This window comes from Mesoplodon densirostris, chromosome 12, assembly GCF_025265405.1.
Source record: "Mesoplodon densirostris isolate mMesDen1 chromosome 12, mMesDen1 primary haplotype, whole genome shotgun sequence".
Classification (NCBI taxonomy): Eukaryota; Metazoa; Chordata; class Mammalia; order Artiodactyla; family Ziphiidae; genus Mesoplodon; species Mesoplodon densirostris.
The window spans coordinates 30390223-30409129 of NC_082672.1; the positions used below are offsets into that span (position 1 = coordinate 30390223).

General features: G+C 34.1%; 1 non-coding gene across 1 annotated transcript; it reads right to left on the reverse strand.

Annotated features, from left to right (window-relative positions):
- Positions 1-3754: 3754 nt before the first annotated feature.
- LOC132500465 (U8 small nucleolar RNA) lies at positions 3755-3893 on the reverse strand. The gene has a single exon (XR_009534053.1). It is a non-coding gene; the product is annotated as a U8 small nucleolar RNA (small nucleolar RNA).
- Positions 3894-18907: the final 15014 nt, after the last annotated feature.

Genomic DNA, 18907 nt, shown 5'->3' on the forward strand with positions numbered 1-18907 from the left:
TAAAATACGTTTACTTACCCATTTAAAATTTTGAAATAAAAACAATGAGAATGTATAGACCTAAAAATGTCTGTTAGGCATCTGGTCCAACCACAAACAACTAAATGGGGCTAAACTCCTATATGTAGTGGCCTGACCACTTTAATTCATCATTTCTTCAAGCTCTATATAACCATAAAGAGAATGCCAAGTTAATTTTTATCTTTTCTCTTTGATGCCATTCTCAAAATCTAGCAATGTTTGATTGAAAAAAAAAGGTAGATTTTAGGTAAACACAGATTTAAGAGGCATTCAGTTTCTGGCAAAATTTCAAATGTGAATATGTTATAAGAAGAGATTAGAAAGAAAAATGAGGGTGAACTTAAAATAATGGATGCTAAGGGAACATATTTTCCAGTGTTCCTAGAGATGTTCCCACTATTGTTCTTTAAAGTTGACTTCAATCAGTGCCCTTTTTATTAATACTATGATTAATGGCATCCTAGCCAGTCTAATGTGTAATTTCCATACAGATAAGTTCTTAAACTCAATGTTTTAAAACACAGTTGTATCTGGAGTCTAATGTCTTATTAGTTCTCCAAAACTGCAATTTCTCTTAGTGAAGTCTTGGCCCCTATTTAAATGTACCTGGAATTCTGGGGTTCTGGAACATCTGATTCTGTGCACGTTTTCTTTACCTGTAAGAAAAGAGTACTAGTTAGTCTCATATGAAAATACAACTTCCTCATTCAGGTTCACACACTTGTTAAACTTAAAGTGGCTACAGCTCTGCTCACCAAGATCTCTATAAAATACTCCCCACATTTTACAGCAGTAGCATGTGGTATTAAATAGTGTATTTCATTATTATCCTATGAACAGCTGCCAAAGGCACTTCCCTAGACTCCATTAGTATGTAAAATGTTCAGCTAAAATAGCTTGGGACTAGCTTAACTAGGAACAAAGAAACCAAAGAACCAGGTTTCCCACTTAGGAACTGGAAAGTCATACTGCTCTCAATTCACTAAGAAATGTTTTTCCAGTTGATACTGCTTCTGTCTCCTACTAAAGCGCACAATAATAAACACCAGGTTCTGGGGGCAAAGCACAGTGTTAGCTAAAACATTCATATATTAATTTTCATTTCTCAATCCAGTGGCTGTATGTTTTATATATTTCTCAGCATATCAATTAAGTTTTGGCATTGTTCACAGACATCTCATATATATTTAGAGTATACTTTTCAGACTGTATTTCACCTTTGTGGTTTTTAACCCACAAAAGGTAAAGAATGAAAATAACTTATACTTTTAGGACACGCTATCCATTTCTGGACAAAAGTGTGTGATACATCCTCTAAAATAAGGTAAAGCACACATCCATTGCCTTTCACAATTTAACTTCAAGCACAGATAACTATGGCTGATTATTATGGTCTTAATGGTACATTATATGTAAAGTAGATTCCATTTCAAAAATTCCTTAGTTAATATGGATCATAAACAGTATACATTAACAAGTCCATTGTCATACACTCTGGGTGTTCACATTGCCATGGTCTATTTATGCAACCTACAGAATCCAAGGCACTTTAACCTCTAATATGTAGCTTGGAAGTGAAAATAAGTCTACTGAATATACACCATGAGTATACTACATAAGTGTGAACTGTGATACAAACGGCATCACTTAAGAGTAAGTTTTAAATGTTAAAGATACAGCGTTGTCTTTCCAGCTCACAAAGTAACTCTTTCCTCTTCTGACTTAAAAATACAAATGCAAAAAAAAAGAACCTTACACTTTCAAAAATCCACGTTTTTGCTTTCAGTTCTAAGCCTAGATGTTTTCTAATTGGGGAAATCAAGTATTTGCTTGATTAACTATACTCTTTTTTGCATCCACTGTATACATTCATACAGTATGAAAATAAAACTGGTTAGCAAAGAAATTATTATCTCTGTCCTATTAAGTAACATCTTCTATGCTCTTAATATGAAACTTAGCACCAAGAGATGGAAGGGTGAAGAAATATTTTTGAGTAATTAGTTTAAAAAAAAAGAAGAGGGAAAAAGGAAAACTTTTCTTAAAATGTAAGCATAAAATTCACTATGAAACCCACAAAAGTCCATTAAAAATTCCAAGAAAAATAACTAAAAGGGAAGGACACGATAATAAAACCCTTCTTACCCACTGGTTCTTTCCTATGATTCATCACCAGAAACTATATGAACTGCCCAATGAATATGTAGAGATCACCTCAAAGTGAATGTCACTTTCTGAAAGACTATGAAAGCTTGACTTTGGGACTGACTAAAGGAGCTCCAGATCACACAAGCAAACTAGACAGATACTTCCAAGCATGAGTCAGAATGAGACAAGCTTCTTATGGTTTAAAAAGCAAAGATTTTTTAAAATCTTTAATACCAATGGCTTTACAAAACATCTTTCTCCAAATAACTAACCAGAAAGTTCTTATTATTTTAATTTATTCTTAAAGTTGTAATTGTAATGCCAGATAACACAATTATTGATTACTTACTATCTAGTTTGCACAGTCCCAGATTCATAGCTTATGCTTAATAAGAATATGATGAAAGATTGAAGTAGATATAGATATTCTTTTAGATATTGTTAGAACTTTGCATTCTTCAAAGTAATTCTTTTTGGGGTGTTTATTCATTTGTTCATGGTCGAATGAGGGAAGAATAATATTTAAGATACCATAACGACTATAGGAGAGGTCTATACAGTGAGGTTGATGTTCAGAGGACAATCTACTTATTCAGAGGCAAGTGACTTCTGAACTAAGTCTTAAAGGACATAGGCTTCAAAGACGAAATCTGGAAAAAGGTAGGTACTTCAATGTCATGGGGTTTGTCAGAGGAACCATATTATGAAGACCTTATAAATGGTAAAGAATTTGGAATTTAATCTTTGGACAATGAAGACCGATGAAGGATTTTAAGAAACAGACTGGGTAGAGATGGTGCAGGAGGTAGTGTGGAAGGGGACAGGCTGAGGACTGAGAGACAGATAAGAGCCTAATGCAGCAAGAGAGAAAGTATACATTCCATGAAAGCAGACATGGCATTGATCTTGTATAGCACTAATCCTTAGCTCCTTGCTATGGTCTGAATGTTTGTACCCCTTCAGAATTCATATGTATAATCCTCACCCCCCAGAATTAGAAAGTGGGGCCTTTGGGAGGTGCTTAGATCATGAAAATGAATGCTCTACAAATGGGATTAATGCTCTTACAAATGAGACCCCACAGAGCTCCCTAGCCCTTCTACCATGTGAGGACACAGTGAGAAAAAGTCACTGGCTCTAAACCAGGAGGTGGGCTCTCACCACATACAACCATGCTGGAGCCTCCATCTTGCATTTCCCAGCCTCCAGAATGGTGAGAAATAAATTTCTGTTGTTTATAAACTACCTGCAGTATTTTGTTATAGCAGCCCAAATGGATTAAGAGAGTCCCCAAATACTAGTTCACTAAGTGAATCATTCAATCCATCAGTGAGAGATGGTGAAGACCTGAATTAAGACAGGAGCCATAGGGAGAGTTGAGATGATGTTTTTGATAGATACTTCTAAGACAGAATTGACCGAATATTGTAATTGATTGAAACAAAGTATAAAGTAGAATATGATCTGACCTGTTAATCTGTCCTTGAAAAAACTTTGGTAATACCAAAGATCAAAAAAAAAGTTAACTTATGACTTTTTAAAAATACTTCAAAACCCTATCTTTCCTCTGAATTGATGGAGAAAAGTTAGATGATCATTAAGAAACTTGTTTTGCAAGTTCTGATTATGCAGAGACGTTAATCACAAGTCATGCAAGCTCCAATCATCATGTTCTATTCTGCCTTCCAAAAAGAAGAACTGGTAAGAATTATCCTACCTGATGAAAAGACAACCTACAGAATGGGAGAAAATATTTGTAAATGATGTGAGAGACAAGGGCTTAATCTCCAAAATATACAAACAGCTCATACAACTCAACAACAAAAACACAAACAACCCAATCAAAAAATGGGCAGAAGACCTTAACAGACATTTCTCCAAAGAAGACATACAGATAACCAGTAGGCACCTGAAAAGATGCTCAACATCACTAATTATTAGAGAAATGCAAATCAAAGCTACAATGAGGTACTACTTCACACGAGTCAGAATGGTCATCATTAAAAAAGTCTACAAATAACAAATGCTGGAGAGGGTGTGGAGAAAAGGGAACCCTTTTACATGGTTGGTGGGAATGTAAGTTGGTACAGCCACTATGGAAAACAGTATGGAGGTTCTGCAGAAAACTAAATATAGAATTACCCTATGATCCAGCAATCCCACTACTGGGAATATACCCAGACGAAACTATAATTCAGAAAGATATAGGCACCCCTATGTTCATAGTAACACTGTTCACAATAGCCAAAACATGGAAACAACTTATCTCATTGACAGATGAATGGATAAGGAAGATGTGGTGTGTGTACACACACACACATGCACACACACAATGGAATACTACTCAGCCATAAAAAAGAAACAAATGATGCCATTTGCAGCAACATAGATGCAACTAGAGATTATCATACTTAGTGAAGTAAGTCAGAAAGAAAGACAAATACCATATGATATCACTTATATCACTAAAATATGGCACAAATGAACCTATCTACAAAACAGAAACAAACTCATAGATATAGAGAACAGACATGTGGTTGCCCAGGGGGTGGGGGGAGGGAACAGGATGGACTGGGAGTTTGGGGTTGATAGATTCAAACTATTACATTTAGAATGGATAACCAAGGTCCTACTCTATAGCACAGGAAACTATACTCAATACCCTGTGATAAACCATAATGGACGAGAATATTAAAACATGTATATGTGTATAAATGAGTCACTTTGCTGTATGGCAGAGATCGGCACACCATTGTAAATCAACTCTACTACAATAAAAAATAATAAATAAAAATTTTAAGTAAAGAAACTTGTATGTTCACAGTGTCTTGGTCACAGAATTAGAAGCCAAATGGAGAGTTTTACCTAAATTTAAACACACTGTCCCATTTGAGAGATCAATACTTCATTAAATAGTGACTGCTGAAATATACACACTATTAAAGGAAGACTATTCTTACAAAATACATAGAATTTTGTCTTTAATGACCACTAATTTAGTTTTGAATTTGTTTTGAATAAAGCTGAAACAAACAGGCCAAGAAACAAGGCAGAATTTCATGCCCATAATTTAAATCCAAATCTTAGTTTTCATAAGACACACAAGGAAATGAGCCAAAAATATGTCAAGAGAAAAAAAGGCAAATAATGTTAAATGCATTTACTTGGTGGCAAAAATGTGAATTTTAACCCTACTTAATGTTATAAAAGTACATGCAAAAATCAAAGCAAGATGAAAAAGAATTGAGTTTATTTCAAGAAACTAACTATTAATACGTAATGAAGATACAAACATCAAACACTGAAATTTTTGAATGAATGAACAACAGCTAAAATATTGGAGTGTTTATCATATGCCAGGCACATGCTTAGGTAGATACTACTTTTTATCCCAATTCACAGATGATGATGCTGAGAACTAGAAAGAACTACATAATTGCTGCAAGCAATTATGTAGTAAATTTTAAATCCTGATCTATGAGGGCATTTTAATGAGTAAATGTTAAAAAACTAAAATTCATAAACATATAAACTAATCTCTTTAAAATGAAGATCAAAACATCTTAATATTTAAAAATTCAATTTTTAATATTTCATAATCATGATAATTGCTGCCATTTATTAAGTATTCTTTTCCACTCATTGTACTGGACTATATATATGTAATATCACTTAATCTATGAAGTCGGGAGTGATGGATGAAATCCTCCTTCTACAAATGAGAAAACCAAGGCTCAGAGAGGTTAAGCAACTTGGCAATGTCCCACAGCTAGCACTAACAGGGACAGAATTAGAACTGAATGCTCCACAGCAAGCCTTTCTCTCCGATGCTAGATTTGCCAGTTGCTTTTATCAGGTTGTTTTAAAATTAAGAGTTGAAACTAACATTCTGTGGAACAATTTTTGACGCTACTATTTACTTCTTGCAATATATTAACCATCAAATAAATCTTTTAAATTAGACTACTGAAGTAACCATTTTTTTTAACCAAGCACTAGTAACATGTACCAACACCCAAACAAGTGCAAAGATGGTCTAATGCATAAAACAACATCTGTTTTGTTGTCTTTGCTGTTGTTGTATGTCTGAGGTATCAGGATCCACTCATTCAACAAGGCTTTACTGAATGTTTTGGGGTTTTGAGGCACCCTTCTAGGCACGGCGATGAACTAGACCTGAACAGTCCAGCAAAGTAGCCACTAGACACACTGTGGCTATTTAGAACTTGAAATGTGGTTAAGTCTAAACTGAGATGTGCTAGAAATGTGAAAGGCACATGGGATTTCAAGGACTTAGTATGCAAAAAGGGAAAATATCTCAATATTTTTTATACTCATAAATAAAATGATATTTAGGTGTACTGGGTTATAATCACTTCTTTTTACTTTTCTAACAAAGCTAAAATCACAAGTGGTTTGGACTATAGTTCTGTTGAACAGTGCTGACTTAGACGAACAAAAACCTGCCTGCATGGATCATGCATTCTAGTGGAGGAGATATAAAGTAAAAATGTAAACAGATAAGCAACGAATATAAAGTCAGCAGCAACGATTGCCAAGAGAAAATGAAGCAGAATAAGGGGTTAGAAAAGACTGGTCAACAATATTACATTAGCTAGCCACTTATAAAAAAACTGATGTTCTTATTTCACAAAACCATTCACTCTTCAAATTTTTTAGGCTGTTATGTACATGAGTAATATAAATTGTACTTTTTAAACAATTATAAAGAATGTGGGATCTGGTATTGAGAATAATGAATATTTCCAATGTCTGGAAAATATATGTATAAAATATAATCTCTAGAATGTTTTGCATTATGACAATTATATTCAAATATAAAAATCAACTTAAAACTTTTCACGTTTTATAACACTAGGTACTTTGAGAGGCTTACAATCTTTTGAGGGAAAACAGAATTAACTTGTAAAAAAAATTGCAAAGAAAAACCAGTTTCTTTTATCCCATCCACCATCTTCTAAAAGAGCTGGAACCAACTATCCCAATTATTTTGTAATCTTGCTGTTTATAAATCCTAAAACATTAACAATAATAAAAAAAATGTAGGACTTTCCTGGTGGCGCAGTGGTTAAGAGTCCGCCTGCCAATGCAGGGGACACGGGTTCAAGCCCTTGTCCGGGAAGATCCCACATGCTGCAGAACAACTAAGCCCGTTTGCCACAACTACTGAGCCTGTGCTCTAGAGCGTGCGAGCCACAACTACTGAGCCCACGTGCCACAACTACTGAAGCCCGCCACCTAGAGCCTGTGTTCTGCAACAAGAGAAGCCACCGCAATGAGAAGCCTGCACACTGCAATGAAGAGTAGCCCCTGCTCGCCGCAACGAGAGAAAAGCCCGCATGAAGCAATGAAGACCCAAATCAGCCAAAAAAATAAATAAATAAATAACGTAAAGGATGGAATAATGGAAGAAGACATTTTAAAAGGACCTCTTTTGTAACTTTATTTTGTTTTGAAGTGAAATTTAATGATTAGGCCTTAGAGCATACTATACAGTGATAATAAAAGATCAATTCTGAAACTATAAATCCAAGATAAAAACTTTATAAATGAAAATTTGCTGATGTAATGAATAACTTATACATATTTTTGTGGGTAGTATGTAAGACAATTTTTATTTCTTCACTGAACTCTGTAGAGAATCTAATAAAAAATAGATTTGAATGCATTACTGTTTAAGGAAAACAATGGATAAAATATAGATATAAAAATAAAATTCGTTCCTCCAATACAAACTATATTGTAGGTTATTTCAAGCAATACTCTTCGGAATACAGAAAGTGATACAGAATTAATGTTAACAATAATTGTCAGCTTTGATTTATTTCAAGTGTGAATACTACAAAATGTGCATGACTCAGTAAATAATATTTATACAAATACTGTAGTGTATCAATGCCTAGAGTCTCGTATTAGTACACACTTTATAAAATGTATTTTATGACTGGGTTAGATAAATTATTATAAATAATTGCAGATAAAGCAGAATGGGTACCTAACTTTAGTTACCATTAGTTTCTAATTTAAAGGAGTCAGAGGTATAAGTTGTTATGTGCCATTTTTTTCATATTTTCTAATACTTAGAATTTGGTCATATTTGAATTGTAAATTACGTAACGGAACATAAAAGTTTTTCTTATGATTATTCCAGCTTTATTCTAGAAATGTAAATTATCCTCTCAATTCCTACATCTCCATTAGATGACCTTTTTAACACATTTAATTTTTTCAATTAGGTGAACCAAGCTCAGAGCTTGATGTGCTTCCCCCTGAACATCCTGTTCTCTAATTAACAGCATTAAATAAATATGAATTAAACGATGTCCCTTTCTATTTTACTTCAGAATGCACACAGTAACATAACTAAGAAAATATAAAAGTAGGTATATGAATTAATTTTAAAATTGAGTCAATATAATAACACTAGGCATACTCAAGTAAACATATATTTTTTGTAGTAGAGGCTTTTGCCGAAAATTAGTCTAATGTTTATTTACTTAGAGTAGTGAAAGAAAATATATGTTCATTTTCTAAATATAATATTTGCAAGTTAATACCACTTTAGAACTTACCACACTAGGTACACTTTAATGTGATAACTACGATTATTTGTGCAGCCAAGTAAATATAATTTGTGTTGAGAAGATCAGCATAGAATTGCTATTCTGCTATTCTCCCATACAAATTTACACTATCTAAACTGGCTTCTATGAAAAGGTCTCCACATTTCTCAACGAGACTTATTTTACATTTTTTAGGTATGTTACAATTCAGTTCTTGACTTCTAAAAACTCAGTGCATGAAAAAAGAATCTTTGGAACACAAAGATTGTCACAAAGAGTTTTAAAAAAGATATCTCTGTTTTAATATGCTCATACAAATTTGAGAGTTTTTTCAAAAAAATAAAATACCATTTTGCCAAACGGTGGTCAGAAAATTAAAGTTTTGGAGACAGACTTTGTGAAAATCTAATTACTAAATAATCTAATAGAACTATTGTTATAATGTGTCATTCTTCCTTAGAAACAAAAATCTTGCAGCTCTATAATTCACACATTTCTGAAATTCTTTCCATGGAGTTAGGGAAGTTTCTTTACTCCTCCCTTTTCTTATTATATCCCTCTTTGATGTTTTTATCATTGCTTACTCGAGCTTCTCTCTGCAATACCAAGTATAGGTTTCCAAAAGCCCAAGGTACCACTTACTTATTATAAAAGTGTGCGAGAACTCTACTGCATCTACTTCAGTCCAAAGGAAAATTTCCATAACCCTTCTTTAACTGCTATTCATAGAGAAAGTATAAAGATACGATTGAATATTCTGTTATTAACTGCAACTGTAAACAAAAACAACATATAAGACGCTCATAATAGTGGGATTAGAGGGTTAATAAAAACAAAGCTACCACCGAAAACCTGAAGTGGAAATTATTTTACCCCTCTAGTATTGGACTGTCATGGCAAAATCTTTCTTGATTTCTGGCCTTTAATGCAGGAGCCTTCCAGAACCCAGGTTTGGGGGAGGGAGGTTATATAAAATTACACACTGGGGAGGAATTATGTTTTAAAGGTAAAAAATCCTATAGGCTATAACTCTTCATCAACTACAACTGTCACAATAGGGTTCAAATTATTTGAGAGTTCATTGCAAGGTTGAAAAGATTTAAAAAGAAACTTAGTAACAATGACTCAGGGAGACAAAGCATAATTATTCATGTTCAGTATATATGTATTAAGTCAAATGTCAAGCCACATGAGCTTTTAAAATTCTAGAGTACATTTTCTCCTTAGTTATGCCATAGTCTTTTGTCACCTGCCATAAACTCTATATATACTGTATAAAATATTCAGGAAAATTTCAAACTCTTTCTAACAGTATGTTTTTTCATTACTACCCACCAGGGGCTATATCAAAAGTAATACAGTACTTAAAATGCCACAAAAGTAACCATAGGATGCCTTAACATATCATGTTACAGTTCATATGAAAGTTGGTCCCCTCTTAAGCCTGGAAACGAGACTAGATTGCCATGATACTGGGCATAAATATGACAGATAAGTGTTAAAATGATTTTTTTTCGCACAAATGTGCACTATAAACTCTAAGAGATAGCCACCTATGTATGTATAGGTCTCTTTATACTTTTGAACATGTATCTTTGCAATTCTGGGTGTCACAAGATAGATAATATGAAAACAACAAAAAGGAAAATGGAATGTGCAATTCTAAACTAAGAACTAAATACTTAATGAGCATAATGTTGATTTGGTAGAATCCATTGCAGTTAAATTCAAATTGCTGAATCTACTGTACATGTTCTCACTGACCAGGAAAGAATAAAGCCACAAGTGTGCAATATGAAAATCTTTAGCTTTAGATGTCCCTCCATTCAAATGGAGATTTATGAATTCACACAAACAACGCTTTAAAAATAATCTTAAGAATTGATCCTATTCCCCTAAATAGAGAAATCTTGCTAATGTTTTTGACAATGTTTTTTATATGTTTGTTTTCTTTTTCCTTTTTAAGATATTGGAATGTTTTGGCCACAAGGTTAAGAAAAACTTCCCAATTTATCATGACCTGCCAAGCACAACTGACCCCTAGACTACACAGCCCTCTACCACTTAACTAACTCAGCTCATCTTAATCATGAAACTTCAAAAGAATTTGGCCACAGGCGTAGACTAGCTATCATTTGTTTTAAAGTATAAATATCAGTCATTGTGCAACATATTCTAGTGCGCCTGATATCATTTGTGTACTAGGTACAATTGATAACTAACCTTTTCAATTTGAACAGTAATAAATATAGAGATAATCTGGTTTATTAATATATAATTGTTGAATTTTAGTAAAAGTTTCTGTTAAAATCTCTCTTAGGTTTGAATACATATGTGTAAACTTTAAAAAATATTTTCAACGAATATTTGAAAACTCTCCTAATGTGCCCAAAGGTATCACAATAACTAGTAAGGAAAACTGAGAAAGTCTTTAACTTTAAAAACAACTTGACAGGTAGAATGTAAACAATAAAATGTTAAAGACAATTTTAAATTGAACAACATATACCTGTAGATTGATCTGAATATGAATTTACATATGATATAAATATTTCTGGCACAGCATGTTGATAAAAGAAGTATAAATGGACAGCTATATTTTCAAATTTTGTAAATTTTAAATTGTTGATCTTCCATTAAAATAGCAACTTTTAAATAGAAAATCCTGGTGCCCTGGCATCATGCTCTTTATTTTTAAAATTAAACTATACCCAATAAGCAAAAATGTATTTGTAGCATACTGCATTTTAATTTGATTTTTAAACGACACTCTGGCAACATTTTGAGTTTCAAAATCTATTCTAAAGGAGTTTTATATGAAATCCATCTTGTATAGCCATTGTTGTAAGAAGCTTATAAATCACCTTTCCTCAGGTTTTAATCCTAAAATGAAATTCTTCATTAGCAGAGTTAATAAAACACAGACTCTGTGTCATAATTTACACACTAAAAAACCACAAATTATATTTTGAGTAGATTGAGTAGATTTTCTATCAAATTAAAGTAACAGTTTGAATTACCTGTAAGCTAAGGGCAAAAGACAAAATAGTTCCATTTGAAACATATTTCACACATACAAATTTGTGGTCAGAAAAAATAGTTCCATTAACTGTGTAACTCCAGGTAAAAACTAAGCAATTTATTGCAAGCCTTTTAAAATGTACAAGTTGATTCTTTAGATGGAGGTGAAATTTAGTCAGGTAATTTCAAAATTTCTGTGACCTTAAATATGTGTCTATCATAAAGAATGAAGTACCCTCTGCAGTCTCAATGTAAAATAGATCCCCACAGTGGTTAAACTCAAGGGTTAAAGAGTAAAGGAACTATAAATTAGGTTTATCTGTCGTGAAGGTCTCATTCTAGGTAAACCTAATAAATAATTGAGATATACTTACAATTTTTTCCTCTTTGACCTCAATTAAAACGGCTTTCTGAGAGCGGGTTCTAAGGACAATTTATCGTGGTTTCCTCAATACACACTTATGAAGTCATCTGGCTTTTGTATTTCTTCAACAGCTGCATTACCTTCGAAATTGGCTTATAGTATTTCCCCAAAGCAAAATGTGAGACTGCCCCTGACACACACAACGACCTTCCTTCTGCGGGTGGCTGAGTTCAAAAAGTCAGATCATACAGTTTCAAAAATTCTAACAACAGTAACTTGTAAAGAACTTGGAGGAGGAAAGAGAGAAATCAAAGTAGAGATTTTAAAAATTGGTCTCTCTCTCTCTTTCTTTCTCTCTCTCTCCGTCTCTCCCTCTCCCTAAGAAGTTATAACAACACATTATATGATTATTAGGATTTGCTTTTGTTGCTATTTTGATAAGTAGTATTTTACTAGTTTAGGAAAGGTTGGGTGAAAGAACAAACCAACAGGCAAAAAGCAAAATAAGGTAGTGCAACATCATTATTCAATTACACAGGATTCCAGAAAACAGTAACCGCAGCTAAGGAAAGGAGCAGGAAACTGGATAGCGCTGACTGATGCTCAGTGGACCCTGGTAACCAAACTGGAAAACTTATTGGCTGTGATAATTCATCCTCCTTTTCTTCAAACAGGTTCCCTAAACAATCTAACTCTGGTAGTAAATCAGACACTTAGAAGACATTTTCTCCTCCAGAATTATGTTTTACTCACAAGAATAATAAAACAGTATCAACAGAGCAAAGCTTTCCTCAGTTGTCTTGAATGAAAGAAATCTTTAAGATACTGTAATTATTGTGGCAATTCACCCACAGCTTAGTTCCTTGATACAGCAAAACACCAATTCACACTCTTTCTTCATTCAAAGATAAAGAGATTCAAAGATAAAAAAATATGTTTAAGTAATTTAAACCAAAACATTCCAAAGGCTTCCACATCAAGGTTTTAAATCAAAGCACATGCTCAAGTGCACATCCAAATGAAGGTAAAAACCAACTGGAAGCTTAAGATATCATTAAGAAGTTAAAATTAAACTTACAATCATAGTTTTGGGAAAAAAATAAAGTTCCATAATTAGAGGGAAATATTTGTTCTCACAAAAAAATATAAAACACATCATTGTGATGACTACACTTGAAATCTAATGAAAAATCCAAATTTGGCACAAAATTTCAAAATAAAACTTATCCAGAAAAAAAGCCTTTCATTTAAATGGCTGGTGTTAATTGTTAAAACTCTGCAGCATGCACCTTATTATAAGGGAAAACCCCTCAAAGTCAACTATTAAAACTTTCTAATGAAAGCTAATCTATTAATTATCAATTAATGTATCACCTGCATTTCTCCCAGAATTAACATAAGGTAATTACAGAGGTTGAATTTTAGGAAGTAAAGAAAAAATGTATTTTAAAGTTTCAGCATGGGCAGACTAGGGTTTTTCTCTTAATGACCTACTCACTTAATGACCTACTAACTCAATTTTTATGTACAAATTTCTTCTCTCATCCTGTGCTAAAACTGAGAAAAATTCAAACTTATTTTATCTAATATTTTTCTCTGAGATAGAACTGCTTATACTTAAATGACTTTCTACATAACACAATAATAATTATAATGCCTCAATCAGAAGCTAAGTACAACTTACCTCATTCAAAGTCCAAAAACCTGAAACTAATTCCAGTTTTATTTGGAAGGAAGTTTTGTGTGTATGTGTGAAGTTCAACAGCCAATAAATTCCACTCTCCAGTGTGAGTAGGATGAAACCCGGTTCAAGGGTTACAGAACAGTCTGCACAGTTTATAGTCTTGAACCAGCATCCAGGTAGCCTTAAAAACACCTTGCTCTGCCGTGAACCTGCAGGGTCTAGGAGCAGTGCAGTTATTTAGGTTAACTAGGAGGAGACCAGGAGAGTAAACACTCTTGGCTCTGACCAATGGCTTTCCACGCCTTTCTGTTTATAGTAAGATGACGTGCCATCAGAGGTCACCCCCATCAACAGCTCCTGTCTTTCACTGGGATCTAAAGCATTTATCCTGATTCCTAGGCTGTCAACCTGCTGTCATGGGGACACCTTCATAACCCATTGGTGTAGCTACTCGAAGAGTTTAAATCCCTGCATTAAATTTTCTAAAAGCAAATTTTACTTGAGTTTCTTTTGAAGTGAAACATTTCTGCAGGAGAAATACCTCATGGCAAGTTAAGAACTGGTACTCATTTAAATAGGGATTAAATGAGGATTGGTATTCATTTAAAGTCCCAACCAACACTTTATGTTTTTTTGTTTTTGGTTGAAGCAGAAGGCTTGTAAGATTTCACTTTCATTATTACATCTCTCCATTAAGCACAAAATTTTCTTCTTCCCCTAGGCATACATATGTGCATGCTGACAAAATGGAAAGATAATTACGGGCATTTGTATTTCATCCATTTTTAATGTATTTTTATTTGAGGTAGAGGAAGGGATGAACACAATTAGAAATGCTCACACAGAGGTTATCATTTTATGTAAAATATTTTCTAAAATAAAGCCTTTTGTGTTTTCAAAAGAAGACATATGTTAAGTTCTAATGAAATGAAAAGGAAACAAGAAGAGCTAAATTCAAGAGATAAGGGTAATGCAAATAAGTCTATTCTCCGGCATTTAGGTTCCCCTTTTTTCTAAAGGTTTATAAAAAAGAATTGTGTTCTTTTAAGAAAACAATATTATGCAACTTTCCCCATCTAGCCCTTTTAAATATGTCTCACAGATCTCAAAAAAAAAAAAAAAAAGAGCTAAGCTCATTTCATAAGTTCCTCCAACAATATTTCAATTTAGCATTTACAGGCATTATGGGAATTACTGCCTCCAATTTGTCTGTGTAATTCTGGGATGGTTTCTTTTTCTTTCATTTTTCTTGGTCTCTACAGTGTGACTCCGATACAGTGAGGCAAAGCGTTCAAAATAAAGACCTACGGCCAAGGATTCAATACTTCATTCTGAATAATTTGTAGCACAAGTGTTTCTTGAAGTCATTTTCATTTTCGAGGGTGGAACTAAGTGAAGACCCATTACCTATTTCAGGTCTGGGCTGCACTACAAGAAACCCCAGTGCCCTTAGAGACTGAAGACGGCGCTATCTCCCCACAGTACTGGCCACGGATGTTGCTGCTGAGAAACTGGATAAGGGTCCATATCCCACCCACAGCACACGTTAGCCCAGGTTTTGATGACACTCCAATACTTACTTGACAGAGAGCTGCCTGGGTCTATTAGAGTTAATAAAATGTGTTGATTAATTATTTTAGAGACCCCATGTTTGACAGATTCAGTTCTTTGATCTTTGTATGGTTAGGATCACTAAAAGCAACGTCTTCTTTGCAGCTGAATCATCTTAAGTAGTTAGAGCTTCTTGAGTATTGTGGTGTACATCAGAGTTGTTAAGTTCAACAGAATATACTTCTGAACTGGCTACTTTTTAAAGGGATTATAAATTACTCAATATTTTCTAAACCTTAAGAACTCAAGAAACACTCTTGGAAGTAAAAATCTATGTCTGTCCCTATTACAACAGAGACTCAACAAACAATACTCAAAACCCTGAGGAGGACAAAATCAGTTCATAAATTAAAGAAAGTTGTCTGTATGGTAATTTTCTTTCCCAGTCTCAGTTGGGAAGTGGGGGGAGGGCAATGAGCCACGTGTGGTGATAACTTTGAGATAAGGAAAATATAAACATGAAAATAAATGCCATGGGTGGAATAGGGAGGGTGGGAGGGAGATGCAAGGGGGAGGGGATATGGGGATATATGTATACATACAGCAGATTCACTCTGTTATACAGCAGAAACTAACACAACATTGTAAAGCAATTATACTCCAATAAAGATGTTAAAAAAAAAGAAAAGAAATCCCATTTGTAGTTTCAACTCTTAAAGAGTACAGATAAATAAAATTTTTCTGAGAAATGTAATCTTTATCTCAACTTACATTAAGGCATCAAAATGTTCCTTGGATCATAAAAGTAAATGCAAACTTTTACTTTAGACCATTATGACTAAGTAGGAAAATTACACTGATGGTTTTTTAATAACATTTTATGGACAAAGATTGTTGGGATGCCCTTCTAGCCCCAATGTACTGCCACCAATTAATTACGTGACCTGGAACAAATAGATAAACCGTTCTTTCTGAGCATTTGTTTCCCCTCCTGTGAAATAAAGGTTTCCATCTCAGAGTGTCAGTGGTATAGTATTTATTTTTTCAATGCAAACCACATACTTTGAAGACTCCATCCACAAAATAGATTTTATTTACCTATAATTGCTTTCATTACCCATGCTTAAAATCAGGCATTGTAGCTGTCAATCGATGCTGCTAATTATTATGACATACACTCCAGGTACAAATGAGTTAATAAAATAGCCAAAATCAAATGTACTAGATGTTTTTAAAAGCCAGGAGAGCCTTATTTTGAGTAAATGTTTGGTTTCCCTTATGTATTAAAATACAAAGTAATAAATACATAAAATACAGACACAGAAAACAAACTTATGGTTACCAAAGGGGAAAGGGGGATGGGAGTAGGAATAAATTAGGATACTGGGATTAACATATACACACTACTATGTATAAAATATATATAACTGAATCACTGTGTTGTACATCTTAAACTTACACTATATTGTAAATCAACTATACTTCAAAACAAATTTTTTTAATACTGAAAATGGCACCTTGACCTCCAAAATCTCTATTTAGTCTTTCAATTCTACCTTTCAGTGATGTAAGTACTATCAATGAGGGCCTGTCCCACATTCTGATAAAAGTGAAGCTATTATGAATGGCTGGCAGCTGGTACATTACAGCAGTGACTTGCATGGTGTCCATGCTCCACTGGTATTTCTTAAATGCAGGAGTATCTTTCCAAGCAACATGCAAATCAAGATTAAGTTTATTCAATCATGACAACTCTAAGGTTTAGTAGAAATCACATAATTTTTTTAAATCAAGAAAATAAATCAGTTACTGCAGTTTCATGGGGTGCATCCTTGACCACCTACCCTCCATAAACTCTTACATAGGTTGGTTGCTTCTGTGCCCCCTGCTCTTTGTGTCTTCCCCGCTTAGTGGCATCATCTCCTCTTTTGTACACTGTCTAGTAATCTATCAAACACCCACCCTCTTCAGAGTTATAAGATACCCACAGGCTCTGTTATAGCATTTCCCGCCACTTTTTATTACTGCCTAATTAATTATAAGGCAGCTTTGTGAAAAATCCCTAGGAAGGATATTAGAAATTAAGAGATAAAACAGAGCCAACATGAGAGGACAAAAGAACACCAAAAGTGCAATCATATAATTCTGACAACAACTGAAAAACCACAGAGAATGGAGAGAAAAACAATTTAAAATGTCTGTGTGTACAATAAACTCCCAAATTGCTGGTTTGAAAAAGGCCACATGGAATCAAAATTAAACAGCCACCGCAAACTACAGCAGCCTCCTTAGCCAGGTTACTGATGTGGTATCTATATTAGAATATAAAAAAATATAAAATTCAAAACCTAAGAACCTATTTTTAAATAAACATTTAGCAAATTATGTCCATGACCTTGTATAGCAAATACCACCTAGTAATCGATGCAGTAATTATAGTCATCGTTTGTTTAATCTTTTCCCTTCTTTTTCCGATAAGGCTGGCAAACTCAAATACATTCAGGAGCCAAGTGGGTAATTTGAAGGAGTGAAGTGGGTCAAACGGAGGTGAGGCTATTGGCAAAATGAATGATCTGCCCAAAACCATTCAAATTCCGCACTCCCTCTCATCTATTCTCATGTCTTAAATACTATCCATATGTTGTAGATTCCCAAATTTTCATCATCTCCTAAGATCCATCCTCTAAGTCCTAAACTCTTACTTTCTCCTAATTTACATCTCTATATAAATATCTCACAGCCATATCAAACTTTAACATGTCCAGTGTTAGGCTCTATTATAATTCTTTTTCACCAAGTCTATTTTTACTGTTCCATATTTTCCATATAAATAAATCCAGAAACCAGAATCATTGGGTCCTCCATTTCCTCAAACTCTGCAACTAAACGCATTTAAGCAGCAAGATTAGACCAACTTGAAGAACCACGCCCCCCAGAGCACTAGACCAAATTAGCAGAACAAATCTCAGAAAGCATCAAAGTCAACCAGGTGGCTTTATCCTTAAGTTTCTGTATCAACCTTTCTACTTGGTCTATATATACCAACGTGCCTCACAAGAAGAACTCTCGGACAATTCTGTTATCCACAACAAGCTGGCCAGTGAGTTGAGTCTTCTCTGAATGCATTCCAGGACCAAGCTCGTGTCACTGATCACACCAGCTAAAATCAGGAACAAATTTCATATCGTCACTTCTAATTGGAGACAGAGATAATGTCCCACAGGGCACACATAAGTAATAAGTCAATACCTCTCCATGAAACTCTCGAGTGACCAAGGGTGGCTTCATTTTGGATGGAGTTCCACATTTGATGATATATGATCTATAATCTTAAACATTTGAATGTCTCTTATGTCAACCCTAACATAAAAGTCATCTAAATGACAAGTACAGTTCCAAGATGCACACTGAGCCACCAGAAAGAAAGTGGCCTTTACATTTGATGGTACCCCACAAGTGGGAATGGCATTGGTGGGGGAGGCACAGGTACATGGTGCCTCCAATGTGGCTTCTAGGTCAGTTGGTGGGCCTGAT